Here is a 27,466-nt window from a genome sequence, read left to right on the forward strand (position 1 = left end):
ACACGTGGGATCACCTTAGAGTTAGACAGTCAGGAAGTTGCACTGTAAATTTCTTTGTTGTTCACCACCAAGTGAGTTTATTTGGTGGGGGGTGCATCAGTTTTCATGCACCTTAAACTGTGTATCATACATGTACAGCAGATTGTAAATAATATATTTTTTCACGCTAATTTATTTGTAAATTAGTTTCTCCATTTTCCAGGTTAGTGGGATACTCCTGATTTTTGGCAAAGTTTTGATAGGAGGCGGCTGCCGCAGAGTCAGAGGGACCTGACTCATTTGGTGTGGGGTGAGTGTAGCACCCTACAGGTAGGTGCTAGGTAAAGTTATAGTGGGCCTTGTTTGCCTAACAGCAGGGCTGTGATTTAATAGTGTGGGTGTTATGGTTTCCAGGTGTGCCTGCTGAAGGGGGAGTCTCCCCGCTGGCTCCTGTTAGAGGCTTCTCATAGGGCGGTGGAGGAAAACCAATCAGGGGACACATCCAGGCTTGTAACTACCCCAGGAGGCAGATTGTGCTGCAAAGGATTCTGGGAGTAGATATAAGTTTGGGGGTGGCACATGACACGATGTCCCAGGAAGGAGAGTGTGGCTGTCTCTCCCTGGATGTCTCAGGGTGTTGCCTGAGTGTCAGAGCATGCTGAGTGAGCTGAGGGGATCGGGTGTGCCGAGAGCCTGTGGAGACAGAGGGGTCCAGTCCCAGGAAAGCCTACACAAGTCGTGAGTACTGAGGATTGCCCTTGGGGGTCTGCCTGAAGTTAGAGGGGACCACTCCGGAAGAGGTTCTGGGATCCAGTGCCAGCTAGTTGTAAAGGGGGTGCCTAGGTTGAGGACCCTGAAGCTACAGAGGGTGTACATAGTCAGTGGACCCTGAAGAGTTAAAGGGGGCACCTGCGGTTGGGCCCTGAACTGTACAGAGTGTGTCAGTTGCAAGTACAGCTATACAGAGTTCTACTTCATACTACCTCAAGCTAGTTAAAGCGGGGGACAGTATTCAGTGACTTCTACAGCACAACAGTGTCTGGAGTTCTACAGTTCTCAGTCCTGGATCTTCGGGACTAATAGTCGGGGATTCAGCACTTCTGTGTTCTACAGGATATTTACAGTGGTAGTGAGCGTTTTTCAGGTGTAAAGTCCCACATGTAATTAGTTCAAGCCTCAAGGAGTATCCCACTCATTCCCTTCTCCCATCCCCTTTAAATCAAATAAAAATCACAAACAAAGATGCCGGAGTTGTCGCTGCTTCAGTTGTCACACCCAGGGTCACAGCTCACATGAGCTGAAGAGAGTACCGGTGTAACGTGAGAATTACCTACCCCGTGAGAAAAACCTACCCTCGTCATTTCCGGCCAGAAACAGCTGAGCAGCGCAGCAGTGCGCATGCTCACAGCCCCGGCAACCTAATGTAACAGCTGAGGAGCTGAGTAGTGCGCATGCGCAGTAGTATGAAATTGTCACTGATCCGTGAAAAAAACCTACCCACGTCGCGCTTACATTAAAACATCTCGGCTGCAATACGAGTCATCTCCGCTCCTTTCCCTGTGACTTCCCTCATCTCGGCTAGTAAATATAAAATCGGCTGGCGGCTCCGTGATTTCTCTTTTCATACAGCCGCCGCCGCTTTTATATTTACTAGCCGAGATGAGGGAAGTCACAGGGAAAGGAGCGGAGATGACTGGTATTGCAGCACAGCTGTTTTAATGTAAACGCCGCATTACAAACAGTGCCGTGCAACCGGAAGTGACGAGGGTAGGTTTTTCTCACGGGTAGGTAATTCTCACGGAACACCGGTACTAATGGCAGACCCACATCAGGCCACAGGCCTGGAAACCTTGCTACATGTAGAATGCATGAAGGTGAAAAACCTTCAGCCTTCAAAATCGCTTTAAGCTTTAGAATTACTTTAAATATGTTAATTTTTGTTTATAAAGTTTCTTGGTTACATATAAAGGTACACATCATGTTAGCTAATTTCTGAAGCAGACAAGCAAAAAAACATATTCACATTTTTTGTGTTACGGTTAATTCTTATTTGGGAAATACTTGAATAGTGTTTAATAAAGCTATAGCAATGGTCAGTAGTCCTTATAAGAGGTTAAAGCAGTATTAAACCCAAATGCAAACATTTATTACATTGTAGCTTACCATTTCTTAGATGTGATGGCTGCACTCATTTTCTTTTTTATTTTTAGGCTTTTTTTCTGTTATTTTTGTCTGGTGATCTGGCCAGTAAGTGAGCAAATGTATCAGAGATCATAGCAGACAAAACCTTCATCCCAAAAGGTTTGTTTGCTGTAATTGCTTATAAATTGCACACAAGAAAACATAAATTGCCCGTGGGAATTTACATGAGGCGCAACACACTCAATGTTAAAAAATCAACAAGGTAAAGATTTATTGGTATAAAAAAATTATTGATGTAGGTCCAAAGAAACTGCGCAAAAGAAATGTGATAAATAAACACTACTACTAAGCATAAATTATGATTGAGGTGAAATTCCTTTCACTCTGAGCTGCAACAGAAACGTGACTAACGTGACAAATGAAAAAGTAAAGAGATGTAGCGCTCAACAGTTCAATACATCATAAATAAATAAATTAAATCATAAATATTCAATGTGCAATGGATCATGCAAAACAAACAAAACACTAGAAACTTTGTTTTGCACGATCCATTGCACATTGAACATTTATGATTTAATTTATTTATTTATGATGTATTTAACTGTTGAGCGCTACATCTCTTTACTTTTTCAAAGATTTATTGGTAAATACAATTTCAACAGATCAACAGTGACATATTGCCATATAGTCAAGCATTTTGGTCAATATATACATATTAATTCGTAGCCAGGTACAGTGTTATCAGTCAATAATAAGTGTGAACTTGCATATAGCCCAACATGTTTCGTGACATGGCGTCACTTCCTCAGGAGTCGGTGCACACACAATTGTCTAAAAAGCAGAAAAAGTTTGGGAATATATGACACACATAATAAAATATATTCTGTTAATGCAAACATTTGGTATTAACCAAAGGGGGACCCATACTTACAAATCTGCAAGACATCAAATGCTCATGACCTAAAGGTAGTCGCCTGGAATTGTCTGACCAGGGAACTGTGGGCGTGGGATTCAAAGGGCCAAGCAGCGTAAACAGGACAAGATGGAAGGGCTGGCATTGAGAGAGCAATCCAACCTTATACAAACACATCTTTCGCAGTCCTCAACCGTGATGGCTGCGAAAGATGTGTTTGTATACATGACATAAAGCTACCACTTAATTTTTGGCAATAAGGAAATATGTGTTAAGGATGTGAGATGTACAGTATGTTTGTATATGTTGCTTATAAATTGTTAGCTGAAGTTTGGTTTCAATTGGCTAGTGCATTTACAGTAAATCTGCTAGTACATCTAACATTGGCCATACATTATACAATTTTCTCATTCAATTTCCTTTCCTGTGTGGTTGCATATAAATGAAAGTGTTTAGGTTTGACCTAATATATGGTTTTGGGATATCTAAAGAAAAATTGTATAAGGAAATTTTGTAATGTATAGCCCACCTAACACTCCCCTCCCCCTAGACTGACAATGCTGCTGTCCAAAGCAGGGACGTATATACATTTTTGTTTGGGGGGGGGGGTTGGTTCAGCAGTAGGTACCAGGTAAAAGTATTTAAAAAAAGAAAAACAAATTGCGCCAAATTAAAAAAAGCTGGAAAAGGAAAAGACTATGTGTTGCTCATAGTAATTCTTAATTCTATTTTCTCAGATCCTCTTGAAAATTGAGCCTGATTTCAGTTTTGCCTTCTTCCAGTTCTTATAAACATTGCCCAGTTGGGTTGGCTATTGTCCAGTCTAAAGCTGGGTACTGGCTGAAGGAAAAAAAAACTGACAGATCACTGTACTAAAACTCGCCGTGTTAGTACAGCAATCTCCCCAGCTGTGCTATTGTGTCCCCCCCCCCGCCCCCTCAGCCATTGGACTGCCCACAGGGTGGTGCACTGTAATAGCCAATCTTACTGGGCAGGTGCAAAGGGCACCATCTTGTGGAAGGAAGCACTCACCTATAAAATACATTGAGGCCGGGGGCCTCCATAATTGCAGTTGCGTTTGCCTGTTAGGCCCTGACTTTTCACATGTAGCAATTTGGGATCTTTACTGGGCAGATGCAAAGGGCACCATCTTGTGAAAGGAAGCAGAAAAGCACACACTGATTTTTTGCTAAACAGGCATACAGGACAAGAGAAGTGGTACTTTGCAGACACCGCAGCGTACATACATACAGAAAAAGAGAAGATACTTAGAATGCGGTACAACCGGGAAACACAACAGTATCACAACAACAATGGAAGACTCAGCCCAGACTTAGTCAATGTCATTAAGGCCCTGCTCACATGTAGTGATTTGGGATCATGGGCTGGCAGTATCTCCATGATTCTGCCTGCAATTCCAAATCACACTGCAATGCAGGCAAAACGCAGCACGTGTGTTTGTTTCCATTCATTTTTAGTGGCACCAAACATGGTGTGGTTTTGGATCCTTGTGTGATAAATCGCTCAACAATAACAGCAAAATCACACCAGATTTTGGTGTCACTAAAAATGAATAGAACACAAATACACGTGCTGCACTTTGCCAGCATTGCCGTGCGATTTGGATTGGAATCTGGGTGTGGCGGCGGGCGGAATCACAGGGATATTCTGCCCACAATCCCAAATTGCTACATGTGAACAGTCAGGGCCTAACAGACTAACACAACAGCAACTATAGAAGACTCAGCACCCAGCACCTCAATCAACAAACTTTGCCAGCAGTTCCCACAATCTCAGATACCTCGTTCTAGTATGAATCAATGACAGGAAGAAATTCTGCACTGCAGTTTTAGCCTGAGGAGCACACAAGGGAAAGAGGCGCACACACATACATACACACACACACACACACATATATATATATATATATATATATAAAATCCAGAATTTGAAACTGCTCTTGGAAAACATCATGATTAAAACCACAACTAATTGGTAATATAAGCAGCGACTCTGCTCTGCTGTGAGATAATTAACACAGAATACATTCAAATATGTAACAAAACAGCCATGCAAAAATAAAGTATTAAAATTAATGTAATAATAATAATGTATGCAATAATGTATGCAATGCATAATGGCACGTTATGCCATTAACAGGGAGAAGAATTTTTGTGGTTTACTACCACTTTAACCACTTAAGCCCCGGAAGATTTTACCCCCTTCCTGACCAGGGCCTATTTTGCGATTCGATTGCGTGACTTTAACGGACAATTGCGCGGTCATGCAACGCTGTACCTAAACGAATTTGACATCCTTTTTTTCCCACAAACAGAGCTTTCTTTTGGTGGTATTTGATCATCTGTGCGATTTTTTGATCATGCGCTATAAACAAAAAAAGAGCGAAAATTTTGCAAAAATAACAATATTTTTCACATTTTTTATATGAAATTCCCCCAAAAAAATGTAAAAATCAAAATTTTTTAACATTTTAGGCCAATTTGTTTTATGCTACCCATGTTTGGTAAAAAAAATAAAAAAAAAATTCGCAAAAAGCGTATTTTGATTGGTTTGCGCAAAAGTTATTGCGTTTACTAACTAAGGGAAAGATTTTTGTCATTTTTGTTGGTTTTTTTTTTAAACGAGTAATGGCGGCGATCTGCGATTTTTTTTGCGGGACTGCGACATTGCGGCGGACAGATCAGACCCTTGACTGACATTTTTGACACTTTTGGGGTTACCAGTGACATTACTGCAGTAATCAGTGCTATACATATGCACTGTTACTGCAAAAATGACACTGGCAGTGAAGGAGTTAACTCTATTGGAGAGGGAGGGGTTAAGTGTGTCCCTAGGGGCATGTTTCTAACTGTGATTGGCTGTGGCTACTAGTGTAAGAACAGAGATCAATGGTCCTACATAGTAGAACCGTGTGATCTTCATTCTTACACAGGGAGGAATGACAGGCGGCTTTGTTTACATTAGCCGTCTGCCTTTCTTCCGGTGTAACGGACGATCGCGAGTGCCCGGCGGACCGCTCCCTGGAGCCTCACAGGCTAACGACGTAGACCAACGTCGCTTTGCCTGTGAGGGGCTGACTGCCGCAGTAAATAGTCGTGCGGCGGTCGGCAAGCGGTTAAGCTAAGACCAGTAGGCCTAGCATCACATGGAAAGGGTCAACAACTTCCTCAGCAGGACTACAATGTAGCAACTTGATCCATGGTTGAAGTTCAGATCTAGAACACAGCACACAGAGAGAGACACACCTGGTGGTTGTTGGTGACCTGTCCTCCTGGAGTTAAGGTTAAGGTCCAGACTCCAGCACAGCACAGCAGCACTTCAGAGAAAATTGAGATGATTCTTCCACGTGCTCCTGGCAAGTAGGCAAGTAGGCTCACCAGAGCTAACAGGCAGCTCCTTCCCCAAGCAACAGCCAAAGGCAAGAAGTGGCAGCTTGAAGAGATGAGGAGCCGATCATATGTGTCAGTGGGTGGGATAGGTGCTACCCGCTCCCTCCTGTTCTGCTCTCAGTGCTGCTGTCCTCCTGGGAGCTTCTATAGACGAAAGTCTATCAAAGAGCAAGCAGCACACCCAGGAACAGGAAGATATTCCAAACAAACGGGCATTGAGGAACAGGAAGTGCTGCTTTTTAAAAGCTGAGTAAATTGTACATTGATCACAGCTGGTTAAATTGTACATTGTTTGCAGCTGGCTGCAGGTGGAGCTAGTGAGTCCAAAAGTAAAGCATCAGGCTGGAAAATCACTTCACAAACTCCAGAGCTTCTTTGTGGCACAACAGATAAGGCTGCAAGCTATGGAACAGGGAAGCTCCCGGTTCAAAGACACCCAGGTACATGACAGGACCCCCTCTCTTTAATGGACCCCTCCGGGGGCCTAGCGAGGCTTAGCAGGATAAGAGACATGAAAGTCTCGGATGAGAGCAGTGGCATGCAAATCTTTAGCTGGAACCCAGGAACGGTCTGTGATGGGGTATCCTTTCCAATGAACCAGATATTGTAGGCCACGACCCCGCCTTCTAGAATCCAGAATCTTAGAGACTTCAAACTCATGTTGTCCATCAACAAGAACAGGAGGAGGTAGTTTTTGGGTTCTGGAGTAACGATTGAAGATTTCCCTTTTAAGGAGAGAAACATGGAACACAGGGTGTATCCGGAGTGAGGAGGGCAATTTCAACCGATAGGAGACTGGTCCGACTCTAGCAATTACCCTAAAAGGACCAATGAATCGAGGGCCCAATTTGGTAAAGGGTTGCTTCAGTCTTAATGTATTTGGTAGACAGCCAAACTCTGTCCCCCACCGCATATGGAGGTATATGGCATCGTCGTCTGTTGGAGAAACGTTCATATCTGCCTGCTGACTTCCGTAGCAATAAGCGAATCTTTTTCCAGTGTAGCAAGATATTCTTCATCCGTTGATCTGCTGCTGGTACACCAGATGAAGGCTGAAGTAGTGGAAAGGTCTGAGGGTGATAGCCCAATGCTGCGTAGAATGGCGTGGTATGCAGGGCACTGTGCCAGCGAGAGCTAATGGCGAATTCAGCCAAGGGCAAATATTTAGACCAATTGGAGTGTAGCGAGTTGATGTAATGCCGAAGATAGGTTTCAAGGGTCTGGTTCATGCGTTCGGTTTGACCATCTGTTTGCGGGTGATGTGAGGTAGAGAGTGAGAGCGTTACTCCCAGTTTCTTACAAAACGCTCTCCAGAATCGGGAAATGAACTGAGATCTGCGGTCTGAGACGATATTGGTAGGTATACCATGATGTTTCACAACATGAGAAAGGAAGAGGGTAGACAGAGCTTCCGCTGTAGGTAATCCAGAGAGTGGTACAAAATGAGACATCTTTGAAAAGCGATCCACTATAACCGATATAGCAGTCATGCCATCAGATTTGGGTAATTCTGTAATGAAGTCCATAGTTAAATGGGTCCAAGGCTGGCGAGGTGCAGGAAGTGGTTGTAATAGCCCAGCAGGCAATGTGCGAGGTACTTTATTAGCAGCACAGGTTGGACAGGCAGCCACATAGTCTGTAACATCTCTTTTCATATGAGGCCACTAAACATGACGCTGCAAGGTCTTAAGAGTGATTGTGATACCTGGATGACCAGATAACACTCCATCATGTGCCCAGAGGAGTACAGCTCTCCTGAGGCTGGGGGCTACAAACAGGCGACATGGTGGTACCTTCAGCCCTTGAGGAACACGATTCTGGGTTTCCTGTAACTGTTGGGAAAGAGCTGCAGAGATCTGTGTGACAATCTTGTGAGGTGGAATAATATATTGTTCGGTAGGTTGATCTTCTTCAGAAGTAACAAACTGTCTGGAAAGAGCATCGGCCTTCCTGTTCTTATGACCAGGGACATAGGAAAGGACAAAATTAAATCGGGAAAAGAACAGAGCCCATCGAGCTTGACGTGAATTCAAACGTTAGCAGTCTGAAGATACAGCCGTTTTTTTTATGGTCGGTCAGGATAGAAAAAGGCTTTAGAGCCCCTTCCAGAAGATGTCGCCATTCGGTTAATGCAAGTTTTATAGCAAGTAGTTCTCGATTCCCAACATCATAATTCTTGTCCATCTGTGGTGGCTATGGGGGGGGGTTTACGACCCAGCAGAGGCGTTGACTGGCTGCCTTCTGGGGCGTAACCTGGGCGCAGGTCATAGCGCTAGGACACCCCCACTTTCGTGATATCCTGGCTGTGATTGGTCCAGTCTCCAGCCTGGACCAATCGTCATCCAGGACATCCGATTGCTGACCCTGCTGACATCGCAATGGGGGCGGTGCCGGTGCGTGCGTCAGTCACGCACCGTCACCGCCCGATCTCCTTCCCGCTGGATGGATCTGAAGAGCCAGAAGAGGACGAGAGGAGCAGCGCCGTGGACGGTTCCCGGAATCCCGCCGCCGTCAGAAGAAGAGGACTCGAGGAGAGGAGCAGTGCCGTGGACGTCTCGCAGGCAGCCCAGGAGGAGAGCAGGTAAGTGATTGAAGCAGACCTGTGACCTCACCTGTGCCATGCCTATACCATCACCTGTGCCATGCCTGTACCATCACCTGTGCCATGCCTATACCATCACCTGTGCCATGCCTGTACCAACACCTGTGCCCTGCCTGTACCATCACCTGTGCCATGCCTGTACCATCACCTGTACCATCACCTGTGCCATGCCTGTACCATGCCTATACCATCACCTGTGCCATGCCTGTACCATCACCTGTGCCATGCCTGTACCATCACCTGTGCCATGCCTATACCATCACCTGTGCCATGCCTGTACCATCACCTGTGCCATGCCTATACCATCACCTGTGCCATGCCTGTACCATCACCTGTGCCATGCCTGTACCATGACCTCAAAGTCACGCAATTTTTTTACCGCGTTTTTTGCCGCAATACCTATTACATTTTTTTTTTGCGCCCCCCCCCCCAAAAATTTTGAGCATCATCACTTGCCTTACATGTGAGCGGTGCTCAAGGTGAGTCTTGGAAAAAATTAAGATATCATCCAGATAGATTATCACAAAATGGTTACTGAAGTCATGAAAGATGTCATTCATGAAATGTTGTAAGACAGCAGGAGCTCCCTTAACCCCCTCCCATCCGCGCTACAGCCTATATACGGCTGCAGCGCGGACTCGAATTTTCGGGAGGCCGTTTTTAAACGGCCTCCAGTGACACGCCCCCCCCCCCCCGCGCGCTCCCACGAGCGCGCATCGGGGAGAATCTGTGTCGGCCGTGTCCCTTGGACACGGCCGATCACAGATCGTGGTGAATGGCCAATCACAGCGGCCATTCACCACGTGATCAAGCCGTCCAATGAGAGATGATCTCATATGTAAACATATGAGATCATCTCTCATCGCCGGCGCTCCTTCCTCACACAGACACTGCAGTGTGAGGAAGGAGGGGGAGCCGACAGCCGCTGGGGACACAGACAAATGTAATCAGGGCACTGATCACCAGTGCCCTGATTACTAAAAGGTAAAAAAATACACACAGTGCCCCCCCATCAGTGCCCACAGTGCCCGCCATCAGTGCCCCCATCAATGCCCACAATCAGTGCCCATAGTGCTGCCAGCCAGTGCCCATCAGTGCCTGCTCATCTAGGCACTGATGAGCACAGACTGGCAGCACTATGGGCACTGAGTGTGGGCACTGATGGTGCTGCCCATCAGTGCTCATCAGTGCCGCCCATCAGTGCTCATCAGTGCCACCCGTCAGTGTCCATCAGTGCCATCCGCCAGTGCCCATCAGTGCCGCCTATCAGTGCCCATCAGTGCCGCCCATCAGTGCCCATCAGTGCCGCCCGTCAGTGCCACCTCTCAGTGCCCAGCAGTGCCACCTCTCAGTGCCCAGCAGTGCCGCCTATCAGTGCCGCTTATCAGTGCCGCCTATCAGTGCCGCCTATCAGTGCGGCATATTAGTACCTCCTCATCAGTGCCCATAAGTGCCACCTCATCAGTGCCCATAAGTGCCACCTCATCAGTGCCCATAAGTGCAGCCTATCAGTGCCCATAAGTGCAGCCTATCAGTGCCCATCAGTGCCGCCTCATCAGCGCACATCAGTGAGGGAGAAAAATTTATTTTCAAAATTTACTCGCAGAAAATATGAAAAACCTTTTTTTTTTTTTCAAAATTTTCTGTCTTTTTTCTTTTTTTTTGTAAAAAATAAAAAACCCAGAGATGATTAAATACCACCAAAAGAAAGCTCTATTTGTGTGAAAAAAATGATAAAAATTTCATATGGGTACAGTGTAGCATGACCGCGCAATTGTCATTCAAAGTGTGAGAGCGCTGAAAGCTGAAAATTGGCCTGGATGGGAAGGGTGTTTAAGTGCACAGAAGGCAAGTGGTTAAGCATATCAAATAACTCTAGAATAAGAGGCAACAGGTAGGAGTCCTTTACAGTGATCTGATTTAACCTTCGATAGTCTATGCATGGTCGGAGACCCCCATCCTTCTTTTCGACAAAGAAGAAACCTGCCCCTACTGGAGAAGAAGAGGGTCGAATAAAACCTCTTTCCAAGTTGTCCTTTACATATTCCTCCATGGACTTTTGTTCAGGCAGAGACAGGGGATAGGTCCTTCCTTTGGGAAGAGGTGCTCCAGGGATCAGATTAATCGCACAGTCAAAAGAACGATGTGGAGGTAAAACCTCCGCCTTTTTCTTGCATAACACATCTGCAAATTCATGGTATTCATGAGGCAAGGTAGGAGGGATGGCCGCGGAAGCCAACAGACAACCAGAAAGTCTTGTGGCTCGAGATAAACAGTTCAAATAACAGGAATACCCCCAAGAGGTTAATTCTCCCTTTACCCAATCAAAGGAACGGTTGTGTTGTAACCAAGGGTAGCCAAGGATAACAGGCAGAAGTGGGGAATCAATAAGAGACAGAATGATTTCCTCTTTATGGAGTGCGCCAACCTGAAGGGTAATAGTGGTGGTCTCAAACTTGACAAGGCCATCTCCCAACGGCTGTCCATTCAGGGTGGTAATACTCACTGGTCTAGACTTTGAAACAAATGGGATGTTATTTTCTTTAGCAAAATTGTAATCCAAGAATATACCAGCGGCTCCCGAATCTACAAAAGCCTCACAGGAGACAAGTTTAGAGGCTAAGTGGAAAGTTGCGGGTACAGTAATCTTGGTTTTGGAGGAAGTACTTGTAAGGTCTAACCCAGCTCCTCTGACACTGGTTAGACCCTGCCTTATACTGGACGGGCTAGACAACCAGATAGCAAATGTCCTTTAAGTCCACAGTATAAGCATAAGCCCAATTCACGCTTCCTTTGTCTCTCCGATTCTGAGAGGTGGAGATGGCTGACTTCCATGGGTTCCACAGGAGACTTGGATTCAACAGAAATTTCAGGTTCAGGCTGAGGTGGTGCTTGGAAGTTAGGGGCCAAGCGATATACTGGCCTTGGAAGCTTACGAGTTCTGAGCCTCTCCTGGCACCTTTCATGACACCGGAGATCCAGACGAACACACAACTCTATTCATTAATTCATCCTTAATGCGATCTGTAAGACCTTTACGGAAAGCTGCACGTAATGCCCCTGAGTCCCATTTGGTCTCAGCCGCCAGGGTATGGAACTCAATAGCATACTGTGCCACAGTCCTGTTACCTTGTTGTATGTCCAAAAGTGAGCACTCGGCTGCAGAAGCTCTATCCAGCTTGTCAAATACAGTCTGAAGAGAAGCAAGAAATTTATCAGCATCTTTCAGCACAGGATCATTGCGTTCCAGGTAAAGAGAGACCCATGCCAGGGCTTTCCCTTTTAACAATGAAATTACAAATGTCACTTTGGCAGAGGAAGTACTGAAAGCCCCAGTGTTGTTGCGGAAGTGCAAACGACAAACGTTTAAAAAACCTCTGCAGTCCTCGGTGTCACCACCAAACTTTTCAGGTAAGGGAAGTTTGAGGGGCACAGAAGAGGTGGGTTGGATTGGAGCAGGAGTCTGGACAGATACAGAGGAGCCAGGCAAACAGGATTTTAGCATAGCACAAAGTTCATCTAGCTTAGCGTCCAGAAAGAAATATACTGTTCATGAGCTCCAATCAATTGTCCCTGATGCGTAAGCGCCTTAACAATCTCAGCAGGGTCCACTGACATTATGGCCCGTTTGTTATGTTACCTGTTAGGTAAAGTCCAAAGTGGAGTTTGAGTGCTGAGGATTCAGGCGTAAATGTATGTCAGGGAACAGGCCGGCAACAGATCGGGCAAAGCGGCATCCAAACGTAATCCAAAGAATGGTCAGGCAGGCAGAAGTCATACACAAGCTGGCGGTGAAGTACAGATTCGGCAGGCTGAAGAGGGGTCAAGAATACAGGCAAAAGTTCATACATGAAAGTCTATCAAAGAGCAAGCAGCACACCCAGGAACAGGAAGATATTCCAAACAAACGGGCATTGAGGAACAGGAAGTGCTGCTTTTTGAAAGCTGAGTAAATTGTACATAGATCACAGCTGGTTAAATTGTATATTGTTTGCAGCCGGCAGCAGGTGGAGCTAGTGAGTCCAAAAGTAAAGCATCAGGCTGGAAAATCACAGCACAAACTCCTGAGTTTCTTTGTGGCACAACAGATAAGGCTGCAAGCTATGGAACAGGGAAGCTCCCGGTTCAAGGACACCCAGGTACATAACACCTTCCCTTGAATTAGCCATTCTCACTTCTTCTCACCCACTTGGTACCACCCTCTCTTTCTTTCTTTTAATGACAACCAAAGATTTTTGTCACTCTCACTCTATGCATGTCCCTGGACACTAGAAGATCGACTAGCTAATCTGTATTATATTGTTCATGAGGACACTAGAGACTTTTCTACTGATTATGATGTTAACGTTATTTCAATGCTTTGGGGACGATAGTTCCCCTAGGGTCCATGGGGTGATATTTGTTACAATATTTGTTATAATCTACATACTTGCAATGGTTTATCTGTACCACTTCTTTGAAAATGTTTTAAGACAATAAAATATATATTCAACCAAAATCTTTCACCAAGATCTTGTATTGATGATGGGAGAGTCGGACCACTGCGCAAAGCCTTCTCCAGCACATCCCAAAGATTCTCAATGGGGTTAGGTTCTGGACTCTGTGGTGGCCAATCCATGTGTGAAAATTATGTCTCATGCTCCTTGAACCACTCTTTCATAATTTGAGCCTGATGAATCCTGGCATTGTCATCTTGGAATATGCCTGTGCCATCAGGGAAGAAAAAATCCATTGATGGAATAACCTGCTCATTCAGTATATTCAGGTATTCAGGTAGCCAACTGACCTCATTCTTTGGGAAAATGCAGTAATTATACAATAGGATAGTTACCCCATGCTTAGTTTAGTTAGTTGCTTAGTTAATTCCAGATGTCGACTCTTTTTTTGGCCAGGCAGTATATATATATATATATATATATATATATATATATATATATATTAGGCCTGCGGAATATAATCGAAAGATCGATGCATCGCGATTTGACCCTTCGCGATTCTGCATCGATGCGGGTTGCCGGCAACATCGATTAGGAAATGACGTCATCAGCCGCGGCCACGCCCTATAGCGCAAGGGAGAAAAAGTCACAAGATCGCAGCTGATTGGTGGATTAGTGCGGGAGCTTAATAAAAAGGCTCCGCCCCTCCTCTTCCGTCTCTTTGACCCGGGCCGAGGCGCAGCAAGAACATCCCCCGCGTGTATCGGCGTCCCACCTGCGGCCTTGCAGCCAAGAAGCCAGCCAGCCAAGCCAGAAGCCAGTCCACACTCCACACAGGAGCCCCAAGTGTGTTGCATGCAGCCAGCATCTAGGACCTGGAGCCCAAGCGTCCCCATCGCAGCCAGCCAGCGCCGCCCGCCTCCGCCCGTAGCCGTCCCAGGCCCAGCCGCTACGCCACTGCCAGTGACGCCAGCCACCCGCCACTGAGCCCAGAGAGCAGCACAGCACCTGTCCTCCTCTGCAATGCAGTGCACAACAACCCACACAGTCACACAGCAGGTATGTTAAGTCCGAATGAATAATTAATAATTGTATTAATCATGGGGGTCTCGAGGCTGTATCTCTGGGGGATGTCTGTGATGGGGGGGGGGCCTGGAACAGGGGACGGTCGGTCGGGGCCCGGGGGTACTGTTCTGCTGTGGCAGGCTGGCAGCCAGGGGGGCTCTCTCTGAGTGTCAGTGGGGGGGTCTCTGTCAGTGTCAGCTGTGTCACAGGCAGGCAGCTGTGGGGTAAGGGGGGGTCTCAGTGGCTCTGGCTCAGTGCATGCATAAGAGGGAGTCTGACAGACAGACAGACAGTCATATTTTATGAAATATTATATATAGGGGTGTGTGGCGCGCTTTTAGAAGTGGAGATGGTGATTAAAATAAATGTGCTTAGGATAAATAAATAAATAATATGTTCTGTGGTGAGGTAGGTGTGTTGGTTAGTTCTGCAATGCCTATTAAAACATTCAACTCAATTAAGAACTTTCCAAAATTAAAATAATTTTCCACAATAGTGCCAAGTGTTATCAATTGTAAAGTGCTGAGTGCTTATAATCTTCAATCACTGAATAACTTAATCAATTATTATGTGTAAAACTTCAATCAATGAGTGAATTCCAATACATAAATCAATAAATAAATAGTTTGGAAATAACTTTTTATGCACTGATGGTATTTATTTATTGATTTATGTATTGGAATTCACTCATTGATTGAAGTTTTACACATAATAATTGATTAAGTTATTCAGTGATTGAAGATTATAAGCACTCAGCACTTTACAATTGATAACACTTGGCACTATTGTGGAAAATTATTTTAATTTTGGAAAGTTCTTAATTGAGTTGAATGTTTTAATAGGCATTGCAGAACTAACCAACACACCTACCTCACCACAGAACATATTATTTATTTATTTATTTATCCTAAGCACATTTATTTTAATCACCATCTCCACTTCTAAAAGCGCGCCACACACCCCTATATATAATATTTTACTGACTGGTGTCTGGTACCAGTTTAGTGGCGCAGCATTCAGAAAGGGATCCATCACCTCTAACAGCGCAGGTATCACCTATACATATACACATATTTTATGAAAGATGTTACTTGCTTGACTTGTTGCGGCTTAGTTAAAAGTGGTATTTTTTTTATTTTTTTTTTAAACACTGACAGAGTTTGGCTACTTACGTCATCCGTCTCCGTCACATACGTGGTAGTATGGTAATGGCAGAAGGAGAAAAAGATGGAGAGATAAAAAATGCTCCTAGCGTTTTAAGAGCAAACATCTGGGCACATTTCGGATTTTACAAACACACAGGGAAGCGTGAGTTGGACAAGACACACGCCGTGTGTAAAGCCTGTCACACAAAAATTAAATACCTAGGGAATACTACGAACTTGAGAAACCATGTTAGCCGTTTTCACTCTGAGTTAGTAACACCTGTCGCCACCAGCAGTGCCACCACTGCCAAGGAAAGACTGCTAGACCCAGATCAGCCAAGAATTAATGCCATACTGTCAACTTATCCGCCCAACTCAGAAAAAGGGAAGAAACGAACCAAAGCTGTGGCAGCTCTCATCGCCAAGGACCTACGGCCTTACTCAGTTGTGGACAACGCCGGGTTTCGCTACCTTTTGAAGACGCTAGAGCAACGTTATAAGATCCCGTCACGCAGTCACTTTACAGAAAACGTTATACCTGCACTCTACCACGACACCAAAGCTCAGGTACTTGCGTCAATGAACCAAGCCAGTCGAGTCGCAATAACGTGTGATTCATGGACTTCAGTCACAACGGAGTCCTATGTTACAATAACAGCACATTACGTTACTAAGGACTGGCAGGTCTTGTCACATGTGTTGCAAACAAGAGCCATTTATGAGTCTCACACAGGTGCTCATCTGGCAGAGCTACTGTCTCATGTCGTGGAAGAATGGCAGCTGTCTGATAAATCTGTAGTGCTTGTGACCGACAACGCGGCGAACATGATAGTTGCAGCTCAAGTTGGTAAATTTTCTCATGTTAAATGTTTTGCCCATAAACTCAATCTTGCATGTCAGCGGGCACTGAAAGAGTGCGACGAATATCCACATTCTTTCATCGCAGCACTAGAGCAAGCCACTGTCTAAAAGAGAAACAGAAATGTCTGGGCCTGAAGAATCATAAGCTAATAACTGATGTGCCAACAAGATGGAACAGCGCATATGACATGGTCGAGAGGTTCTTAGAACAACAACCTGCAGTTTGTGCCACCTTGCTGTCTCCAGAAGTCAGAGAACGAGAGAGTCTGATCTCTGCACTCTCAATGAAACAGATGTGTCAAATGCAGAGGACGCTGTGAGTGCATTAAAGCCAATGAAGGATGCAACCTTGCTGATGTCAGAAGAGCGCAACCCAACAGTGTCTCTCATTGCCCCTCTAAATGCACAACTGCTCCAGAGCATGACAGACACCATGGGAGACACACCCATGACCCATGAGATCAAGAATGCCATCAAAACAGATCTCCTGAAGAGGTACAGCAGTGAGGCAGAGAAGAAGATCCTTCATACAGCCTCTGCACTGGATCCTCGCTTTAAAGGACTGCCTTTTCTTCTCACAGAGGAGGAGAGATCGGAGATATACAGAGGAGTGACTGAGGAGGCTGCATCTTTGGAGGTAATTAGAATTTCATCATGTTTCCTCCCAGACAGCTAGAAGCTCAGCTACATTGTGTTGTGTAATAACATGCCCTGATTCACTGATGCGGTGTGGGAAGTGGAACTGTATGGTATGGATTACCGTGCAGTTTCCCACACCTCCTCAATGAATCACACTCTTAGTCAGTTCAGCTCTTCTTATACTATTATCTTTTGTTCAAACACACAGATTACATCTAATAGAAGGACAAATGTGGATGAAGTGCCTAGGGAAAAAGGTGGAAGAAGAAACAACCATTGAGGACAGTCATTCTCCTCCCAAAAAAAAGGCCACAACATCGCTGCTCATGACTTTGCTGGGGCAGTCTTTCACTGATGGTGCAATAGAACCTAAGACCCCCTATGCCAAGGCAGAAGACGAAATGGAAAAATATTGTAAAGCCCCACCTCTGCCTCTCACTGAGGACCCTTTGAAATGGTGGCGTGAGCATGAGGTCATATTTCCCCTCCTCTCTCAGCTGTCAAAGCAATACTTGTGTATCCCAGGTGCAAGTGTATCTGCAGAGCGGGTTTTCTCTACTGCAGGAGATGTTATAACAGCGAAAAGAAGCAGTCTGAAACCTGAGCATGTGGATCAGCTAGTGTTCTTACAGAAAAACCTACATGTTCCCAAATGCTAAGCACTGAAATAATTACTAATTCATGTTTTTAATTAATTAGTAATTACTAATTCAGTCTGCCGCCAGTCACCAGTCAGTCACACCACCAGTCTTGTTTTATAGCTTTATAGCACTGATGGTTTGTTTTTGAAGATTGTCCAATGGGTCCATTTCCAATCCATAATCCGTTCCGTTGCTTCACACTAAAAGTGTCTAGGCAAGTAGGCAGGGGTTCATTTAACCCTCAACCAAATAAATAATATTAAAGTGTATTTTCTTCTAGACAACTGACTGACACCAAGCCAGCCACGGTGCAGCATTATAGGAAGGAAAATCATTGAGAGAAATAACTTGTACATTTGAAGCTTAACCTTGAGTAAATATTATCTTATTGGATCACAAATAAATACACCAATTGTGGATTCTTGTGTAATATACTATATTTGTGAGTTTGTGAATGTGACCCCCATAGGATTTCCTCAAGGTTAAGCTTCAGTTGACAATTTATTCTCTCAAGGATTTTCCTTCCTCTAATGGTGGCTTGTTGGCTAGCTTGGCTTCAGTTACAGATGTAATCGACGTGGTAGAGTGCTGCTCAGTGCAGTGCAGGTAAAGTTTTCTTTCTGTAACGTGACTGACTGACTGTCGTGACAACTCAAGAGCTTATAACGCAGCTCTAGCATTAACTCAACACACACACACACACACAGTGTGTGTGTGTGTATGTGTGTGTTGAGTTAATGCTGAGGCTGCGTATAAGCTTTTGAGTTGTCACGAGTCACGACACACACACACTGTGTTTAGTTGACTGGCAATGGCAGGGGCAAACACAATCACAGTGAACCTGGAACATTTTATATTTTTTACAGCTTTTCTGGCACTGGAGAGATGGAGAATGGCTTGTTTTCAAAAATGGTCCATTCACATAAGTGAATTGATATTTAAGCTTAAGCTTATATTTGTATAACTCCCCTCTAGCAGCCATCAACTCACTTCACTTGAGTTGACTGGCAGTTGCAGGGGGAAACAAGCATTACGGTGAACATGGAAGTTATGCAGCAGTGCATTATTGCCAGCTTCACCTTTGATGTTTGCTACTAGTCAGGAAGTGCTCTGTTTTGTAGAGGACAGGTAATGGCACACACCTGGAATTTATTGCAACGCATGTCTGTCTGTTGGTGTCTGTTCTACTCTGTAGCAATAGCAAGTGTAAGGGGTTCCCTCAACCAAACAAATACTAAAGGTAAAAGTGTATCTAGACAACTGAAGGCAAGCCAGCCACGGTACAGGAAAGGACATCCTTGAAAGATTAAATCAATCATACATTGAAGCGTAAAACCTTGATTAAATCTTTACTGGATCACAAATACACACAAACCTGACCTAACCTATATGCCTTGAGTTGTACCAGTGTGCCAATGCCAAACCTTTCTTCAGTTCTCATGATTCTGATGCAGACAATCGTGTTGTGTGTTTTTTTGTGATCCCATGAAGATTTACTCAAGGTTTAAGCTTCAGTTGATGATTTACTCTGTCAAGGGTTTTCCTTCCTCTAATGGTGGCTTTGGCTTGGCTTCAGTTGGGTTTAATCGTGGTAGAGACAGAGACTGTCTGAAGGCCAGGTAACGTTTTCTGTAAAGTAAGTGACATAAAAGTGACATAAGTGAATTGATAAGCTTAAAGCTTATATTTGTAACTCCCCTCTAGCAGCCATCAACTCACTTGAGTTGACTGGCAGTTGCAGAGGGAAACAAACATCACGGTGAACATGGAAGTTATGCAGCAGTGCACTATTGCCAGGTTCACCCTTGATGTTTGCTACTAGTCAGGAAGTGCTCTGTTTTGTAGAGGACAGGTTATGGCACACCTGTAATTTATTGCAATGCATATATTCACATAAAAGGATTTATATATAATGTTTTGTGGGAATTTATGATGACCATCTTCACAAGAATATTAGCTTGGCTGGCTGGCTGGCTTCTTCTATCTTGGCTTTAAAGTACAACTATAGGCAAAACTTTATCCAAAATCAAAAAAAGGTGGTAGACCTGGCTTATATTAATATTTTCTTTTATGAAGCAGTAAACTGCACTACTACAGTTTTTTACTAATTTTACTGTTACTTCTAGTAAAATACTAGTGTTGTTGTCTGTCTCTGCTATGCTATTTGCATTTTCAGACCTTCCTATATGTTTGCAGTGCAAGTGCACTAAAGTATGCAGGGCTTGCAGGCCATGACAGGGTCCAGGAAAGTGTCCTTTTAAGCAAATGAAAATAAAAAGGATTCTTTTATTTGTGACTGCTTGATTGTATGTTTTTTTTTTATAAAGTTTTGAAAACCATTGGGCAGTGGGCATGGGCATGGGCATTGGGCAGTAATCGTGATGCATCGCGATGCATCGCGATGCATCGCGATGCATCGCGATGCATCGCGGAATCGAATCGTATCGAATCGCGACCCTAATAATCGTAATCGCATCGAATCGTAAGGTAAGTGAAGATGCGCAGCCCTAATATATATATATATATATATATATATATATATATATATATATATATATATATATATATATATATAGGTAGTAAGGAAAACAATTTAGGGAACAGTTAAAGTGTTACTAAACCCACAACAGTAAAATTAGCATGTATACAGTATCTCACAAAAGTGAGTACACCACTCACATTTTTGTAAATCATTAATATATCTTTTAATGGGACACTGAAGAAATTACACTTTGCTACATTTCTTCAGTGTTGTCACATGAAATGATGTAATAAAATATTTACAAATATGTGAGGGGTGTACTCACTTTTTTGAGATACTGTATATATTTGAATAATTATATATGTATATATATATATATATATATATATATATATATATATATATATATATATATATATATATATATATATATATAAACAACACTTTAGTGTCACTTTAAGTTCCAGTTTTACCTTTCTGCCAAAGCTGCATTTTGCTATATAGCCACTAGGTGGCACCCAAGGTTCAAACAATAAAACCATGTCATGTGTAAACCAACACGTGTAGAGTATTTTTCCCCAACAGGGAATACCTGCATTGTTATGCATAGAAACATTGTTCATCATAGGCGAGTCTTGTCAGTATATATACATGTAAACTGGCAGCTGATATTGATTTTTTCCACATACAGTATGTGCTCATTTCTAAGGACAAAAGGAGGATTTTCATGCTGTCATTTTTCTTAAATGACAATTGCACCTTTGTATTTGTTAAAGGGGTTGCAAAGTCAGAAGGTTTTTTTTTTTATCTTAATGCAGGGGGCGATTGCCAGATTCATGTAATGGCAGAGACAGGTGTATGCCATCCACCAGTCAGCTAATAGCCAGGCGAACGGGGGCAGAGGGGAGGTGGTTTTAGCAAGGCACTCACTCCTGCACAGGAGGCTGTCCAATGACCTCTGAAAAGTGATCCACCGCAGATTTCTCTTCACAGGGCAATGCAAGTGAGCCCTTAGTGCAGAGTAGACATGTGCGTGATGAAAAAATTGTTTAATTTTGTTTAGATTTGTTCATCTAGTTATTTTGTTTCTTTAAATTCGGTTGATTCGTTCAATTTGTATTCGGGATTCGTATTCGGAATTCATTTTATGACTTTTCGATTTTTTTTATAATTTACGGATTTTTTCGGTTCGAAACATTCGAATCGATAAATTTTGAATCAGTCAAATCGAAAACTTTTTTCCGATTTTAATGTGGCAAAATATACGAACAAAAGAAATATCTTCATCTAATTATTACAATGGCTCTTTAAATCATCTTTGGCTTAACAAAAACAGCATTATTTTGAAATGGTACTCTAATAACACACACAGTCTTTGATTTCAGAAATATGTATACAGTTCGAATTTAACTGGAATTCAATGGAAAATTTGATTCAAATTTCAATTAGAATTTCCGAAATTTGGACCAATTTTGTTTAGTTATTCAGAGCATTCGGTAAACCTTATTTGAACTTTAAGAGTACTTGTCAAACTGACATAGCTGTGAGTGGCACAACCTTTACTACTATGGGTCTGCTCACTTTTTGGACTTCATGTAGTTAAAAATAATGGCTGCATTCTTTTTTCTTTTTTGCTTTTTCCCCTCTGTTTCCACCTGGTGATCTGACCAGTTACAAACCTCCTGTATTACACTATGGGTAAAGGAGCAACAGAGACACCTTCCGACATCAGCATTGTCAGTTTGGGGGGAGGGGAGTGTTAGATGCAATAGCAGGTTTAGATACACTAACAAACTGAAGACAATCTTTGTATGTATTTACAGTAACAGTTTTGTACCAACGGGGATAAAGGTTTTATATAAATAAATGAAAGATGACCATTGTAAGCACCCCTGCCAGTGTTAAATGGTATGTCTCAACCCTGTAATTGCTTTTTTGCAAGACAGCACAGCAGTGGAGTACCTAGAGCATTTGGCACCCGGGGCAGATCCTATATCTGGCACCCCCCCCCCCCCCGACTTTAAAATGTAAAAACACCCACAAAAAAATGTAATGTTTTCAAGAATATTTTTTGCACAAATTTCACAGCCCCCCATCACAGTGCCCCTTGCAGTCTGCCCTCCGTCTCTCTAATCACAGTTCCCCCTTTTGCACTCTCTGCCTCCCCTGCACAGTCCTACCTTCAGCATAGATAGATAGCTAATATTAGCAATGTGTTTAAGTTTGAGTAAGAGATTGGAGACTTGCTAAAGGAGATATTCAGAGACTGCAGACATGATACAGGAGATGGTCAGAGACTGCAGACATGATACAGTAGATGGTCAGAGACTGCAGACGTGATACAGGAGATGGTCAGAGACTGCAGACGTGATACAGGAGATGGTCAGAGACTGCAGACGTGATACAGGAGATGGCCAGAGACTGCAGACATGATACAGGAGATGGTCAGAGACTGCAGACATGATACAGGAGATGGTCAGAGACTGCAGACATGATACAGGAGATGGTCAGAGACTGCGGACATGATACAGGAGATGGTCAGAGACTGAGGACATGATACAGGAGATGGTCAGAGACTGAGGACATGATACAGTAGATGGTCAGAGACTACAGACATGATACAGGAGATGGTCAGAGACTGCAGACATGATACAGGAGATGGTCAGAGACTGCAGACATGATACAGGAGATGGTCAGAGACTGCAGACATGATACAGGAGATGGTCAGAGACTGAGGACATGATACAGTAGATGGTCAGAGACTACAGACATGATACAGGAGATGGTCAGAGACTGCAGACATGATACAGGAGATGGTCAGAGACTGCAGACGTGATACAGGAGATGGTCAGAGACTGCAGACATGATACAGGAGATGGTCAGAGACTGCGGACATGATACAGGAGATGGTCAGAGACTGAGGACATGATACAGGAGATGGTCAGAGACTGAGGACATGATACAGTAGATGGTCAGAGACTACAGACATGATACAGGAGATGGTCAGAGACTGCAGACATGATACAGGAGATGGTCAGAGACTGCAGACATGATACAGGAGATGGTCAGAGACTGCAGACATGATACAGGAGATGGTCAGAGACTGAGGACATGATACAGTAGATGGTCCGAGACTACAGACATGATACAGGAGATGGTCAGAGACTGCAGACGTGATACAGGAGATGGTCAGAGACTGCAGACGTGATACAGTAGATGATCAGAGACTGCAGACATGATACAGGAGATGGTCAGAGACTGAGGACATGATACAGGAGATGGTCAGAGACTGAGGACATGATACAGTAGATGGTCAGAGACTACAGACATGATACAGGAGATGGTCAGAGACTGCAGACATGATACAGGAGATGGTCAGAGACTGAGGACATGATACAGTAGATGGTCAGAGACTACAGATATGATACAGGAGATGGTCAGAGACTGCAGACGTGATACAGGAGATGGTCAGAGACTGAGGACAAGATACAGTAGATGGTCAGAGACTGAGGACATGATACAGTAGATGGTCAGAGACTACAGACATGATACAGTAGATGCTCAGAGGCTGAGGACATGATAGAAGATAGAAGAGCACTAGGGGGGCCGGAGAGCACAGACGAAGCAGAGAGCACTGGAGGTGCTGAAGGGCACGGTGGGGGGGGGGGGGAACTGGAGAGAATTAAGAGAGGGTTTGGAAAGCATTGTAGGGGGGTTGGAAGGTGCAGGGGGTGGATTGCACTGGGGGGACAGGGAGCACTTGGGGGGGCGAGCAGGGAAAACCAGGGGGGTGGAGAGCACTGGGGGGACAGGGAGCACTTAGGGTGGTGGGCAAGGAAAATCAGGGGGGTGGAGAGCACTGGGGGGACAGGGAGTACTTGGGGGGCGAGCAGGGAAAATCAGGGGGGTGGAGAGCACTGGGGGGACAGGGAGCACTTAGGGGGGTGGGCAAGGAAAATCAGGGGGGTGGAGAGCACTGGGGGGACAGGGAGTACTTAGGGGGGTGGGCAAGGAAAATCAGGGGGGTGGAGAGCACTGGGGGGACAGGGAGCACTTAGGGGGGTGGGCAAGGAAAATCAGGGGGGTGGAGAGCACTGGGGGGACAGGGAGTACTTGGGGGGGCGAGCAGGGAAAATCAGGGGGATGGAGAGCACTGGGGGGACAGGGAGCACTTAGGGGAGGGAGAAAGCACTGTGGGGAGTTGAAGAGCATGGGGGGGGCTAAAGAACAGGGGGGGGGGGCTAGTGCACTGGGGGGAGAGGGGCTAAAAGCACTGAGGGAGGGATTAGGAGCACTGGAGGAGGTTAAGAACTTTGGGGGGCCATCAAAAGAAGTTGTATAGGAGGGGGATGGGGCAGCTGCATATAGATGAATTGATCTTTCCCTATTCTTCCTGCAGGAGGGAGAGGAGGGGAATCAGTTATTCAGCAGGAAGTTGCAGGAAGAATAGAGAAAGATGAATTCCTCTATATGTAGCAGCCCCATCCCCCTCCTATCCAGCACACACTTTTGCAATGGTAGCGGCTAGTTCCTGCCCAGTAGAAGGACCCTGGTGATGTCACAGACCATGTGACTGTTTGGTCACATGGTACAGAGAAGTACAGGAAGTGAATGGAACTCATCACATCCCATGTGTCTGCTCTGCAGGGAAGGTCAGTTCCCGGGTTTTATTCTGCTTCTTCTTCTGCAATCTCTGCCAAGGAGGGGGGAGATGTCTGTATATGGGGGGGAGATGTCTGTATATGGGGGGGAGATGTCTGTATATGGGGGAGATGTCTGTATATGGGGGGAGAGATGTCTGTATATGGGGGGGAGATGTCTGTATATGGGGGAGATGTCTGTATATGGGGGGGAGATGTCTGTTTATGGGGGAGATGTCTGTATATGGGGGGAGATGTCTGTATATGGGGGGAGATGTCTGTATATGGGGGGAGATGTCTGTATATGGGGGGGATGTCTGTATATGGGGGGGGGAGATGTCTGTATATGGGGGGGGGGAGATGTCTGTATATGGGGGGGGGGAGATGTCTGTATATGGGGGGGGGGAGATGTCTGTATATGGGGGGGGGGAGATGTCTGTATATGGGGGGGAGATGTCTGTATATGGGGGGGAGATGTCTGTATATGGGGGGAGATGTCTGTATATGGGGGGGGAGATGTCTGTATATGGGGGGAGATGTCTGTATATGGGGGGGAGATGTCTGTATATGGGGGGGAGATGTCTGTATATGGGGGGAGAAATGTCTGTATATGGGGGGAGAGATGTCTGTATATGGGGGGAGAGAATATGGGGGGAGAGATGTCTGTATATGGGGGGGAGAGATGTCTGTATATGGGGGAGATGTCTGTATATGGGGGGGAGATGTCTGTAGCTGTATATTCGGGGGGGGAGATGTCTGTAGCTGTATATTCGGGGGGGGGATGTCTGTAGCTGTATATGGGGGGATGTCTGTAGCTGTATATGGGGGGATGTCTGTAGCTGTATATTCGGGGGGGATGTCTGTAGCTGTATATTCAGGGGGGGGATGTCTGTAGCTGTATATGGGGGGATGTCTGTAGCTGTATATTCGGGGGGGGGATGTCTGTAGCTGTATATTCAGGGGGGGGATGTCTGTAGCTGTATATGGGGGGATGTCTGTAGCTGTATATGGGGGGATGTCTGTAGCTGTATATGGGGGGAGGGGGGAATGTCCCCCGCTGTGTTTTCTGGGGGGATGTCCCTCGCTGTGTATGGGGGGGGATGTCCCTCGCTGTGTATGGGGGGGGGATGTCCCTCGCTGTGTATGGGGGGGGGATGTCCCTCGCTGTGTATGGGGGGGGGATGTCCCTCGCTGTGTATGGGGGGGGGATGTCCCTCGCTGTGTATGGGGGGGGATGTCCCTCGCTGTGTATGGGGGGGGATGTCCCTCGCTGTGTATGGGGGGGATGTCCCTCGCTGTGTATGGGGGGGGTGTCCCTCGCTGTGTATGGGGGGGATGTCCCTCGCTGTGTATGGGGGGGGATGTCCCTCGCTGTGTATGGGGGGGATGTCTCTTGGGGGGTGTCTCTGTGTGTCTCTCTCTCTGTGGCTGTCTGTGTGTAATATATATATATTTCTATCAGTGTTGATTCATCCTGTTTTTGTATTGTTTCCTTCCTCTTATTTATATCGGTGTTGATTGGTGGACTGACTGTATGGGAAGGAAACAATTGAACTTCTTTTGGAGGGGGGGGGGGGGGGTTATTGGGTTGAGGTTCGGTGTCATGTAAATGTGTAGCAATAACCAGATTGGAGCAAGGGGCTATTTGGCTGAAAGGGGTGGAGATTTGAAGGGTTTAAAATTGGTCACAAACTGGTTTTGGGCAGAAAAACTAACTTTGTCCTTTTTGCAGAACTGCAGTGAAGCTGAGAAGATTGTTTGAAGGATGGCGGCCAGAAACGGGAAGATTCCAAAGAGATCCCTGGATGGGTGAAAGTGTGGAAGAATGGTGTTCAGAAGAAGGGAGGGAAGAAGACGACAGCTGAGAGATCGGGAAACCCTCTCCTACCTCCCTTTCTCTCACTCCTCTCTATCCTCCTCTGCGTCGGTTCTGGCTCAGTCCCATGCTCCTCCTGGGTCGGTTCTGGCTCAGTCCCATGCTCCTCCTGGGTCGGTTCTGGCTCAGTCCCATGCTCCTCCTGGGTCGGTTCTGGCTCAGTCCCATGCTCCTCTGGGTCGGTTCTGGCTCAGTCCCATGCTCCTCTGGGTCAGTTCTGGCTCAGTCCCATGCTCCTCCTGGGTCGGTTCTGGCTCAGTCCCATGCTCCTCCTGGGTCGGTTCTGGCTCAGTCCCATGCTCCTCCTGGGTCGGTTCTGGCTCAGTCCCATGCTCCTCCTGGGTCGGTTCTGGCTCAGTCCCATGCTCCTCCTGGGTCGGTTCTGGCTCAGTCCCATGCTCCTCCTGGGTCGGTTCTGGCTCAGTCCCATGCTCCTCCTGGGTCGGTTCTGGCTCAGTCCCATGCTCCTCCTGGGTCGGTTCTGGCTCAGTCCCATGCTCCTCCTGGGTCGGTTCTGGCTCAGTCCCATGCTCCTCCTGGGTCGGTTCTGGCTCAGTCCCATGCTCCTCCTGGGTCGGTTCTGGCTCAGTCCCATGCTCCTCCTGGAGTCGGTTCTGGCTCAGTCCCATGCTCCT

At 45.4% G+C, this 27,466-nt stretch overlaps 1 long non-coding RNA gene across 1 annotated transcript; it reads left to right on the forward strand.

The window, feature by feature from the left end:
- Window positions 1-24,828: 24,828 nt before the first annotated feature.
- On the forward strand, window positions 24,829-27,065 carry LOC309555021. The gene is made up of 3 exons (XR_014225247.1): window positions 24,829-24,967; window positions 26,688-26,893; window positions 26,961-27,065. It is a non-coding gene; the product is annotated as an uncharacterized lncRNA (long non-coding RNA).
- The last annotated feature ends 401 nt before the right edge of the window (window positions 27,066-27,466 follow it).

Source organism: Pelophylax lessonae, assembly GCF_965119305.1.
Source record: "Pelophylax lessonae genome assembly, chromosome: 4".
Classification (NCBI taxonomy): Eukaryota; Metazoa; Chordata; class Amphibia; order Anura; family Ranidae; genus Pelophylax; species Pelophylax lessonae.